Here is a 12,346-nt window from a genome sequence, read left to right on the forward strand (position 1 = left end):
AGGACCTTTACTTAGATGAGGACGATACATATTTTATAGATTTGTATGGCACTTTACAGTTTACTAAGTGCTTTTACATTTTTCCTTTCCTGGGATAAATTACAGCTTTTTTTTTTTTTTTTTTTTTTTTTTTAAAGATGGAGTTTCGCTCTTGTTGCCCAGGCTGGAGTGCAATAGCATGATCTTGGCTTACTGCAACCTCTGCCTCCCAGGTTCAAGTGATTCTCCTGCCTCAGCCTCCCAAGTAGCTGGGATTTACAAGTGCCTGCCACCATGCCTGGCTAATTTTGTATTTTTATGGGAGACGGGGTTTTGCTGTGTTAGCCAGGCTGATCTTGAACTCCTGACCTCAGGTGATCCACCAGCCTCTACCTTCAGAAGTGGTGGGATTTCAGGCATGAGTCACCATGCCCAGCCAAGGCTCTTTAAAGCTCCAGAATTCTACTACTTTGTTTTATTGATTCTTTTGAATATGCTTTGACATTTTTTGTTTGAAATGGGCAAATTGAACAGTTTTAGTTTAGCAGTGATATAACCTTCCAATTTCTTGCATTCCTAGAGGTTACGTGAGCTTTATAAAATAACTATCCTGCTGATAAATAATGTAGCAATCTCCGTAAGATGTATTCCAAAAGAATTATCAATTATTACACCCTGTGAGCAACCAAAGTTTAAATAGCTAATGATTATACAATTGTAACACAAAGTCCCATGTGTCTTTTTCATTTTCTTTTAAAAATTCCACAAGACTGGGAAAAAAGACCTGGTAATGCAGAAATCTGTTTTCAGGTTAATACTCTCACAGGCAATCCAAAGAAGGTTGAAGCACTGACAATTACTAAAGAAAAGGACAAAGTAATGACCATGGTCAGATGGTCTAAAAAGTTCTGAATAAAAAATTATCTTACTTCCTAAGATTATTTCAAGATTATTTCACTTGAAATGAGCCCTCAAAGAAACTGAAACAGTTTTATAGAGGTAATTTATTATTATTTATTTATTTTTTTGAGACAGAATTTCACTCTTGTTGTCCAAGCTGGAGTGCAATGGTGCAATCTCGGCTCACTGCAACCTCCGCCAACCGGGTTCAAGCGAGTCTCCTGCCTCAGCCTCCCAAGTAGCTGGGGTTACAGGCATACACCACCACGCCCAGCTAATTTTTTTTTATTATTATTTTTAGTAGAGATGGGTTTCTCCATGTTGGTCAGCCTGGTCTTGAACGCCTGACCTCAGGTGATCCACTGCCCTCGGCTTCCCAAAGTGCTGGGATTATAAGCGTGAGCCACCACACTTGGCCACAGGGATGATTTTTTTAAATAAAGAGAATAACAACTGCATGGGATCTTGTGGTGGGGGCAAACAGATAGTGCAGCAGGCTGTTTAGAAGTGATTCTAATAATTTCTTGTACAGATTTGTATCCAGGAAAGGAGACTTTCGAAGAAATAGTGGTGCTCAACATTAATACAGCTGAAGCCCTGGCCTAAATTCTTCTAGAGAACATTATTCCCACTTTTGGAACTCCCCTTGAACTTCACAATGACTGGGGAACCCACTTTACCAGGCTTTTAATAAAGCAAATGTGTTCAGTTTGGCCAATTTTACAGCATTTCCATTGTGCCTACTATCCAGTCTTCTGGCTCGGTAGAGCAAACAAATGTAACTATTAAAATACAGTTGGCCAAATTTATGGATACCATATACCTTCCTTGGCCTAGAGTTCTTCCTTTGATATTAAATTTTAGAGCCACGCCCTTTAGAGCTCAAAAACTTTTACCTTTTGAAATAATCACAGGCTCTCCTATATACTTCACTCCCTCTATTTTTTTTTTTTTTTTTTTTTTGAGACGGAGTCTCGCTCTGTCACCCAGGCTGGAGTGCAGTGGCCGGATCTCAGCTCACTGCAAGCTCCGCCCCCCGGGTTTACGCCATTCTCCTGCCTCAGCCTCCCAAGTAGCTGGGACTACAGGCGCCCACCACCTCGCCTGGCTAGTTTTTTGTATTTTTTTTTAGTAGAGACGGGGTTTCACCGTATTAGCCAGGATGGTCTCGATCTCCTGACCTCATGTACTGCCCGTCTCAGCCTCCCAAAGTGCTGGGATTACAGGCTTGAGCCACCGCGCCCGGCCACACTCCCTCTATTTTGACTCTCAGTTAACAGCAAAGACATATACTCCAATATTGCAAAGGCATTATTAAAATGATGGTTAAAAATCATACTTTGGTAGAACAGTCTTCCCACAGTACTCTCCTGGGAGACAAAGATCTACAGTACCATGATCTGTAACCTGGTGACTTTGTCTACTAAAAAAGGCACCTATGTAAGGATTCTCTGAAGCCACATTGGAAGGGCCCATATTTAATCCTTTTCACCAATCCCTATGCTATCAGATTCAAAGACATTGACTCTTGGATTTACATCTCTCTTTTAAAAATGGCCCCTACTTCTGACTGAACCAACTCTCCAACAGGTGATTTAATACTAAAATTTACCTGGAATTGAAGTAGATGATGTCTACAGTAGATCACTATTTCAGAATGCCTAGATCAGGTCACTGTATTCGTTCCCTTTTATTATTGGTCTCTTCTTATATGCCTTTGTTTTCCTGGAAAGACAATGCTCTAATTTGCGGTTTCCAATCTATTGCAAGGAGGAGCCATTACTGACTGTTGGATTTGTCACCTAAAACCTTGATCTGTCATAAGTCAACCTTTAGTCTACACCATAACAGATTTTGTTAATGTTCCCAATGTAACTGCAGTTCAAATCTTGTATCCAGTCCTTTGTACAAAGTCAAACTTTTGGACCCAGATATTGAGATTCCTGGCTTCACCCTAACAGTACCAGCAGTCTACAAAAAAGACTTTGGAATTTGACTAAGATTGTGAAAGAAAAGGTATGGTATTAAGATTCAAGAGAAAAACAATTTGACAGATTACAAAAACATTGATGGTCCTGGTCTTCTAATTATTGATAATCTCAAACAATGTAACAATTCAATAATAGAACCTTGGATAAATGCTGCTGACACCTCCCTATGAGTAACAATACACAAGTTACTCCACATAGAATTAACTGTTATGTTTCATCAAAATACATTTTTATTTATGGGGTATTTAACAGTCAGCCATAAGCATGGACAACATCATATCTCAACAAATGGAAAATAAAATGCCATTGTGGCTTAGGATATTTCTGGAGTCAACATAAATTAACAAAATCTGAACATTGGTTGGCACCTTTTAACTTAACACCATTAAAAGATATACCTTATGGGGAGACATAAATCCAGCAGGATAGGCCTCAGCTGTTTAGATACTTTTTCTCTTGGATTGCAGTTAACCACTTAAAAACAACAATCAGAAATTTATCCTTAAAACTTGGGTCTATAGCCGATTCCACAGCTGAGGCTATAGTAGCTCAATAAACTTTCTTAGAATCTCTTGCTAAAGTGGCATTGGATAATAGGACTGCTCTGGATTATTAGCCGATGAGGTGGTGGTTGTACAATTGCTAACACTACTTGCTATGCATGTATAAATTCCTCTGGGAAACTAAAAACACAATTATACAAGATGAAAGAAAACCCAAGCTAGCCGGCTCCAACAAATCTCACCAGATACATCTGAACTTTTTGATCTGTTTGGTTGGTTGCCTTAAAATTTAGATTCATAGTCTAGGACTATTATTCCAACTGGATTTACTGTATTGTCACTAATGATTTTTTGCATTGTCATAATATATATATATATCTTGCCTGACCAATCTTTTGTAAAGCCAGCATTCCCAACAAGATAATATTAGCCCATGTCTTGAGATGATTGCTAATACCTTTGGGACTAATACAGTAAAACTCAATGTTGAACTCCAGGCAAAGCTGCAATGAGAAAGTTTTTCCTTTTGGCCCCTCTGTTGCTAAATGTGGCCCAGGTCCCTGACATAGACTCTCCTACCTTTCCCCCAAAAGTAGGACAGAGGCAACTTGGACAGGTTCAGACCCAGCAGTGAGGGACAATTATGCTGGGTTATTCTGAGGATTAACCTCAGAATGGTTAATCAGCGACACTTTGAGAGAAAGATCTTGATCAAAATGGGGAAATGTGAAATTTGATAATACAAACTGGGCTATTCTTGTCATACCCAATAAAATCAGAGTTGAAGGGTCAAGGGAGAGAGCAGTCTGGTGCACATAGCACTTGCTCCAAGAATGATCCACAAGCTTAGCTGCTGAAATGACCGGCTGTAACCTTAAGATCAGTTTTACCTAGTGACTGCTGATACGGACTAGATTTGTGCTATGACTTTAAGACTAGTTTTACGTACCACTGTCATTCACTAATCAAAGAGTGTTAGGTCCCCAAAACTTCACTAATGCCAGTGAGCTTCCTTTCTAAAGAATATGTAACATATCCCTTTCTAATAGAACTTTCTTCAAACATGCCAAAGACAATGCCATTCTGTATGTATGCCCTAAATAGTGATTCTGTTTTTATATGCATTTCCAAATGAAACACTTTGCATAGAGATTTGTTTCTATATTTTTATTTGACTTTAACATCCCCAACTGTTGCTAATGGCAAAATCAAGAACTCTGTCGCTGTAGGGTGATGATGCTTTGGGAACCCAAGTGACGTTGCCTCCATTCCTTTTATTCCCCTCTTGGAATTAGTACTTAAGTAGCTAGATCTTTATCTCCATAACTGTAATGTGCTAGTAAAGGATAGATTTTTTAAAATCAAAAATATCCTAAAGAATATTCCAAAGACAGCAGTTAAATAAGCTACTCGGGAGGCTGAGGCAGGAGAATGGCATAAACCCGGGAGGCGGAGCTTGCAGTGAGCTGAGATCCGGCCACTGCACTCCAGCCTGGGCCACAGAGCAAGACTCCGTCTCAAAAAAAAAAAAAAAAAGCTTCTCTCTCCAAATGAGTAAGTGGGGCCCAGAGGGAAAAGCGTTTTCTCTTATGTCATAATTCTGGTGATAGAAACAAAGAATGCCCAATTAAGATAAATATTTCGGTATTTTATCTATTTGTTCCTGTGTGGTAATAAACAAAACTCACAGATAAAATATAGCAATCGTATCACTAAATGTATACTGATCTTAACATTCCTATTCCCTCATATTTTATAAAGGATTCTAAATATCTTTTTGTCTAATAATTCTTAAATTTCGTACACTTTCACAAAATTAGGAAAATAGCCCAATATTTATAATTTTCTTTTTATAACTTCTAGAAATGACAATTGTGCTGAATGTGTTCCTAGAAATCAATGCTGTAAAATGTTTTCCCATACATAATGTTAAAGATGGAAATGATATTTCTTATCTAGGTCCCAGTAACCCAGAAATCATACCCATGACCCAAAACGTTTAATAAAATCTGGAACAATTAGTTATCACCATAAATATTTAATAGGTGGCTTTTATTCTGTCTTAGAAAAAAATATAGAACATTAGATTGTATAATAAATTTTCATTTTTGCAGGTCCAGAATGGTTAAATAATGATATTCTTTAATAGTTTGACCTGTTCTATGAAACATAAGCTGACAAAAACAGAATTTTGATAGGTTGTAAATTTGGTCGCAACCAATATAGTATCTTAAACATGTTTTTGAACTTTTATTTAAAAATAACATTGCTTGCCTGACTTGAAAAGTCTCTTTTGGGAGAATTTGGGTGACGGTCCTAGCAAGTTTGCACTGATCATTCTTTTCCTCACAATTTTTGTTCCTGTAGTGAACAGAGCATCAAAATTAATTCTGTGGACCCCAGTTTTGTACATAAAATACCAGGAGCACAATTAGTGTGGTTGTACGTGAAGTTTTGATGATGCTGTTAATGGAAAATAATATATTTGAAAGTGTTAGCATAAGCATTAGGAAAGTATACAAATATATAGCAATATAAATTTTATTAAACCATTATTATAGTGAAAACATGAAAAAAATACAAATGCCAGAAGAAAAGGATTAGCAAAATATGTTACAGTACAAGGGGCAGGTTTATAGATATCAAAAATAATGTTGTAAAGAATATTAATATTGGAAAATTATATTGTTAAGTGGAAAACATAGAATGCAAAACAATGCAACATAAAATACATTGATATCCATAGGTAAATAACAAGAAGGGTGTTCAACAATGGAATTGCTAATCATTTTTCTAATTGTATGTATTGTGTTAGTTTCCTTCTTTTGCCAGTCTGAATTTCTAGGTCCAAAAATGTTTTGAATAATATGTTTTATCTTGCTGTAAAAAAGTTTCTTTATTTGTTATAAAATAACATGTTCTCATTATAAAAAGTACAGACTGGCATAAAGTAAAAATATTCCATCTAGATACCTCTTCCATCTGGATTTCCTATTCCAATTCTTCTGAGCAATTGCTTTTAAAATTTCCTTGGATTTTCTTCAGAAAATCTTGGATATTGTTTCATACCAGCACATATGGAACAAGTTTTTAATAGCCACTTAGACTTTTACTTAATGAATGTGCGATAATGTAATCATTTCTGTTTCAAAGAAAAGTTAGGGCTTCCCCCTCCCTAGAACATTTTTTGTGAATTATTTTAAATTATGCTCTAGTGAATTACTTGCAGATACGTTTTTATATTCTTTAAAACACGTTTTTATGGGATAAATTGCTCACAGTTGAGTTTTAGAGTAAAAAGATTTTAAAATGTAATTTTTGTAGGTATGAACAAAACTATAGCATTCAATATAATATACAGAAAATGATATAAAAAGATAATTGATAGACACATAAATACAAATGTTCAATAAGTACTTTCAGCTCTGTGGGCTCTGCATCTGTGGATTTAGCCAACTGTGGATTGAAAATATTCAAGAAAAAAGAAATGGATGGTCGCGTCTGTACTAAACATGTACAGACTATTTTTTTTCTGGTCATTATCCCCCAAACAATACAGAATAAAAACCATTTACATAGCATTTGCATTGTATTAGATATTATAAGAAATCCAGATGATTTAAAGTGTAGAGAAGGATATGTGTAGATTACATGGAAATACTACTACATTTTATGTCAGGGACTTGAACATCTGTGGATTTTGGTATTCTCCGGGATTCTTGGAACCAATCCCCATGGATTCTGATGGAGGATTGCATACAAAAATCAATAGTAAGTCAAAGTAACATGATTTTTCATTTATCGGATTTGTTAAAATTAATGAATTTGATACATCAAGTTTTGGCAAGAATGGGGGAGACATACAGTGTTTAAGGAAATGTAATTTGGTACAGTGTGCTATTCTTTCAATTAGGAAATAGTAAGGGCTGATCTTTACCTTATACTCTCAGTTTCTCAAAAGCACATTAGGCTTTAGGTTTGAACTTACTAAATAATCCTTCCCTTTATCTACAGAGTAAACAAGACTCTTAAGAGATATCTTTCATTTTTCACAGCCATTTCCCTTCCTCTAGGCTCTGTTAATCCAACTGACCCTGCAAGGAAGGTCTATATTCTACATATTCTTTAAAAACTCTAGAATGTGGCCCATGCATTTTTTACTAGTCAGGCTTGCTGTGTAATGACCTCAAAATCACTGAGGCTTATAACACTAACATTTAATTTTCTTCCTTTAGGGGCTGTGGGTCAGCTGGAGAAGCTGTGTTTCAGGCTGTGCTTCAGGTTCCATTCTACTGCATGTGTTTTTCATTCTTATTGGACCCGGGTATCAGGACACATTCTTTTCCTAGCTAGTGGCAGGAAGGCAAGGGGGCAAGTCAAGCCATGAATGCATATTTAAGCCTCTGCTCCCATTACGTTCACTGACATTCCTTCGGAAACATGCCCAAATGTCAATGGGGTTGGGGAAATATACTCTGCCTGCTCTAGTGGGAGGTGCCACAAAGTCATACAGTAAGGGCAGGAAATGTGTATGTGTATACCACACATGTTCATTTTAACATCTCGAGTGAGAGAATGGAACTGGCATGCTATAGAAGGATACTTTGCCTAAAAAGAATTCCCTAGTGGGTCGCCAAAATACAAAATTTAGGACTATAGTGGTTACATAAAATAAGAGTATCTATGTTATCAAGATTGATAAAATTATTTCTCTTGTGAAATTTTTGTTAATGGTCAAAATAATGAACATGCCAAACCCTTTATGCCTGGTATATTTTACCAGTCATTTTCTCATATAGTCTTTTCAATTTGATTTTCATAGCCACTCTGAGAAACGTCATTTCAAGTACACTGAATAGTTAAATGAGTTGGGTGGAATTCAATAAGTAGACGTTTAAAAATAAATAAAATACTACAAAATGACTCCAGTCATATGAATTTTTAAATTTTCTTTCCCAAGGTTACAGACAGTATGTGGCAAAACCAGTCTTGGAACTCCTGTGTCCTGTCTCCTTCTAACTCTGCCAGTGCACATCATGTGTAATCAGTGGCCAATAGATAGTCTAATTTTTCCAAAAGCCTCTTCTATAACCACGTTAAAAAGAGATTAGCCTAATGGTGTAATCAGGTTAAGTACTGACCTTATGACAGGAGAGGCTTGTTCAGACAGCCAAGCCCACATGGCTCAGGGAGTTTAGGCACCAGGCATAATTTCTATGAGAATAGGAATGAATAAATATTTACCTCAAATTTGGCCCAGGCCATTGCTTGCCTGCTTCATTGCCTTTGTCATTATCTTGCAGTATTTTCATCAATACTTATTTATTTAGGAAAAATCAAAATTCAGGAGCCTCAGTTGTAATCTGCACTGGGGCAAAATGGTTTTTCCAGATAGATTTCGTTATTACCTTTGGCCTATTCTAGCTAGGCCTATAGATTAGGCAAAGCTCATTCATCCATTAATGGAGCAAGTGACTGGATTTGTGAAATGACAGAGATCATGAAAGATCAGTGAGGTGCCTGTTTCTATTTACATTACCTTAGAGGAACATTAATTTGGATATGCCTGACCCAACCCCTATAGCTGGAAAGAAAATTTCTATTTGCAAATCATCTTGGGATTTCATGTTTTAGGAACAAAATTTAGACTGTGGTACAAAGAAAAGACAAATGATCTTTTCTGTGTCAGTCTCTCACAAGCTACATGTAAGTGGGCATTGTTATATTTCAGTTCTGCTTTCCAGAAGAAACCTAATTTTTCCTTCCTCCTTTAAAAAAGAACACTAAAATATAGTGGTAGAGGCAGATCTTTTTTGTTTCATTAATAACTACTTCACCCTTGAAACAAAAGAAAATAAAACATAAAAGCTATTCGTAATTCCAACTTTTATTGTTAAGCAAGAATAGGGATAAAAATATATTATTAATGAAAGACAGTTGTTAGGGAACAGAGACTCTAAAGATGAAGGAGCTCTTTTGGTTATCTAAAACTCTTCTAAAGTAAAAGAAATGAGGTTTTCAGTTAAGTTAGAGAAATTGTAATCTTTCATATATAACTATTTTAAGTTTTCAGGAACTAGAAAATGTTAGTTAACTTATTGTTACGTCAATGTCCTCATATTGCCCAAATGATATCTAAAATAACAGTGTCCTAAAATGTGCCTAGCTCTAAATAATCCCCTATTTAAACAGGGGAAACATGAATCTTCAGGAAAATCATTAATTTCTATCTTTGAGCTTGAACAATAACAATGAAAAAGCCAGACTTAAAAAAAAAAAAAAAAAAAAAAAACTTCTCCCTAAAGAGAAAAAAATATCTAAGTGACATCACCCCATGCCTGAGGACATCTAGACATTTAAATACTGGGTGTTAAATACTTTTTCACAAATTGTTTTAAAAGCCCTATGTAAGATGCGTAAAGTCATCTTTAGAAATGACTATATGTTCAAGAAAATTAGAAACGTGTCAGCTATAATAGATCAGGGAAGTTTCTTCAAGGGAACAAAAGCAGCTCAGCAGGAAACAGACATTAGAAAATGTAATTTTAGGCTTAGAGGCATAGGCTGAGACTTTGCAGTGCTACTTCCATACTAGGTGTGCTATGAATTCCTTATTAGGCCATGAAAATGCATTGCACTGAAGAAGCAATCTCCCTAGTTATGCAAAATATTATTTTCCCTCAACGAATCACTTAAATGGTGATTTTTTTCCTCTGTAAATATTTGAGAGTCACTAACTGGCCTCTTTTTAAGGACTTTTGATATCACTGTTTTCTTGTTTCTTTTAGAACTACCTGCAGATACTGTACATCAACTCAGCATGAGTTTATTGAGGAGAATAAAGAAGATAGATCTTGGCCAACAGCATGAAGAGGGGCAATAAATGAGAAAGAAAAAAATAAAAATAGGGGTGGCACTGGACCTGGGAAATGGCTTGGAGGAGCTCCTACACAACTAACTGGTAGCCAGGAGAACAAAGAGAAAAGGCTAGGTGGGGTTCTGGGCTGCTTGGCTGAGAAGTCAATGAGTGGGAAGTACACTTCTCTGTGTTGAAGGACAACAACTTTGGGCAGCCTGAAAGAAGCTGGATGGCTCACCCACTATGCCCTATACACTGGGTGGCTTCTAAGATCAACCTAGAAGTCTTGGTAAGGATAGGAATGAGTTCAGGGAATTCCTTTCTAGTTCAAAACATTCAGCTTTGGAATTGGTCTTCTGAAAGCGTGCTATTTTCTGAATGTGCTGTCTTTGACTTTCTCAGGGCCTTCCATCCCCCAAATCCAACATCCCAGTACTTGTTTGTTCCTCTGGGCTTCCTCTGCAATCCTAGAAAATACTGAAAGCATGTTAAAAACTTAAGATGGGAGTTGGTGCTTTGCTTCCCACCCCTCTATTCATTTGCTCCCTGTTCCTTGTTATTATTATTACATTTTGGCTGTTGACAGCATTATCTTTTCCTACTTATCTTTAAATGGCCTATCCTTCATTTTTTTCTCGTCAAAACCCAGCCTACTTTTCAAAATCCATTTGAAGTTCTACTACTTTTCACTTCTTTTTCCTTTCAATCAGAATTAATAGCTTCAGTCTTTTATGTTCCTATCACTCTTGGCACCTTTATTTTGGAATATAAGACTATCTGCCTTGAATTAGATTTCCTCGTACAGATGTTGTCTGTCCCACTGAACCACAGACTTCTTAAGAGCAAGTGCAGTATCCTGTTTGTTTTCATAGACTTCACAATGTCTAGCACAATGCCATACACAGTATGTGTTCCACACATTTACATTGCTTAATAGAGAACTTAAAATATGTTTCCTTCTTAGAGAGTATTTGCATTTTTTATGGGAGATTTTTCAAAAATGCAATGTATTCACACACTAAAGAATAATCTCCCATGAAACTTTTAGAAGGTGGAAGATAGATTTTGGCAGGAACCTTTTCCAGTAGTCTCCAAATCCTACCACATAGGCTCCTTTTTGCAATAATCCTAGCTCTAGTTGCTCATGACATATTTTGAGTACTAATATTATCTTGCAGAGAATCTCTTTGATCTATTCAGTGTAACTAATCAGAACCATATGGCTTTGTCAGTGATCTGGCTCCCTGAATGACTGATTGGCCACCTAGTAGTTCCAACTCAAACAGCAATGATGAATTCCTCTGGGTACTTTCGTACGGTACTAATGTGCAACTTAATTTGCTTGTATTAAAAAGAAACTAACACAAAAATAGTCTTCCAGTACTAGCAATGATAATCAGAAAAACCAGTTTCTAAGCATAGCTCTGGCTTAGTTAGCTGTGAGACTTTTAAAGTTATTTTACTTATTTATGTTTTGAAGAAACAGGATCTTGCTATGTTGCCCAGGCTAGTCTTGAACCCCTGGTCTCAAGGGATTCTCCTGCCTTGGCCTCCTGGTAGCTGGGACTACAGACATGCCACCATTTCTGGCTAACAGACTTTTGCATACGAGCATTTCTCTCTGTTTATTGATTTATTTAATTGATATTTATTGACCTCCCACTAAATGACAGGCACTGTACTATGGCCTTGATATATAACAAGAAATGGTAGATAGAGCATGGCTCTTTCTCTCTAAAACTATTCTGTAAAATAGTCAACTTAAGTGAATATAAGAAAATTACACAATTCAGGTAAGTCTTTCAGTCTTGGAAAAATGGTGGTCTTCATCAACTGAGGACAGATTTTACTATCAGTGTCCTATGCTTCACTGTTCATCCCTCTATATCTTCCTCCAACGTCCTATACGTTTAAGCATTTTACATTTTATAAGGAAACATCTGCCATTGATTGAGTTTTTTTCTGTTTTAGGTCTTATAGTAGGTTGAATGATAGGTCTCCAAAAACTCTTGTCCAAGAATTTATGAATGTGAACTTAGTTGAAAATGAGGTCATTATAGGTAAAGTGAAGTTAAGGATCTTGAGATGAGATGAGATCATCCTGGATTATCCAA

This window comes from Piliocolobus tephrosceles, chromosome 15, assembly GCF_002776525.5.
Source record: "Piliocolobus tephrosceles isolate RC106 chromosome 15, ASM277652v3, whole genome shotgun sequence".
NCBI classification, from domain to species: domain Eukaryota; kingdom Metazoa; phylum Chordata; class Mammalia; order Primates; family Cercopithecidae; genus Piliocolobus; species Piliocolobus tephrosceles.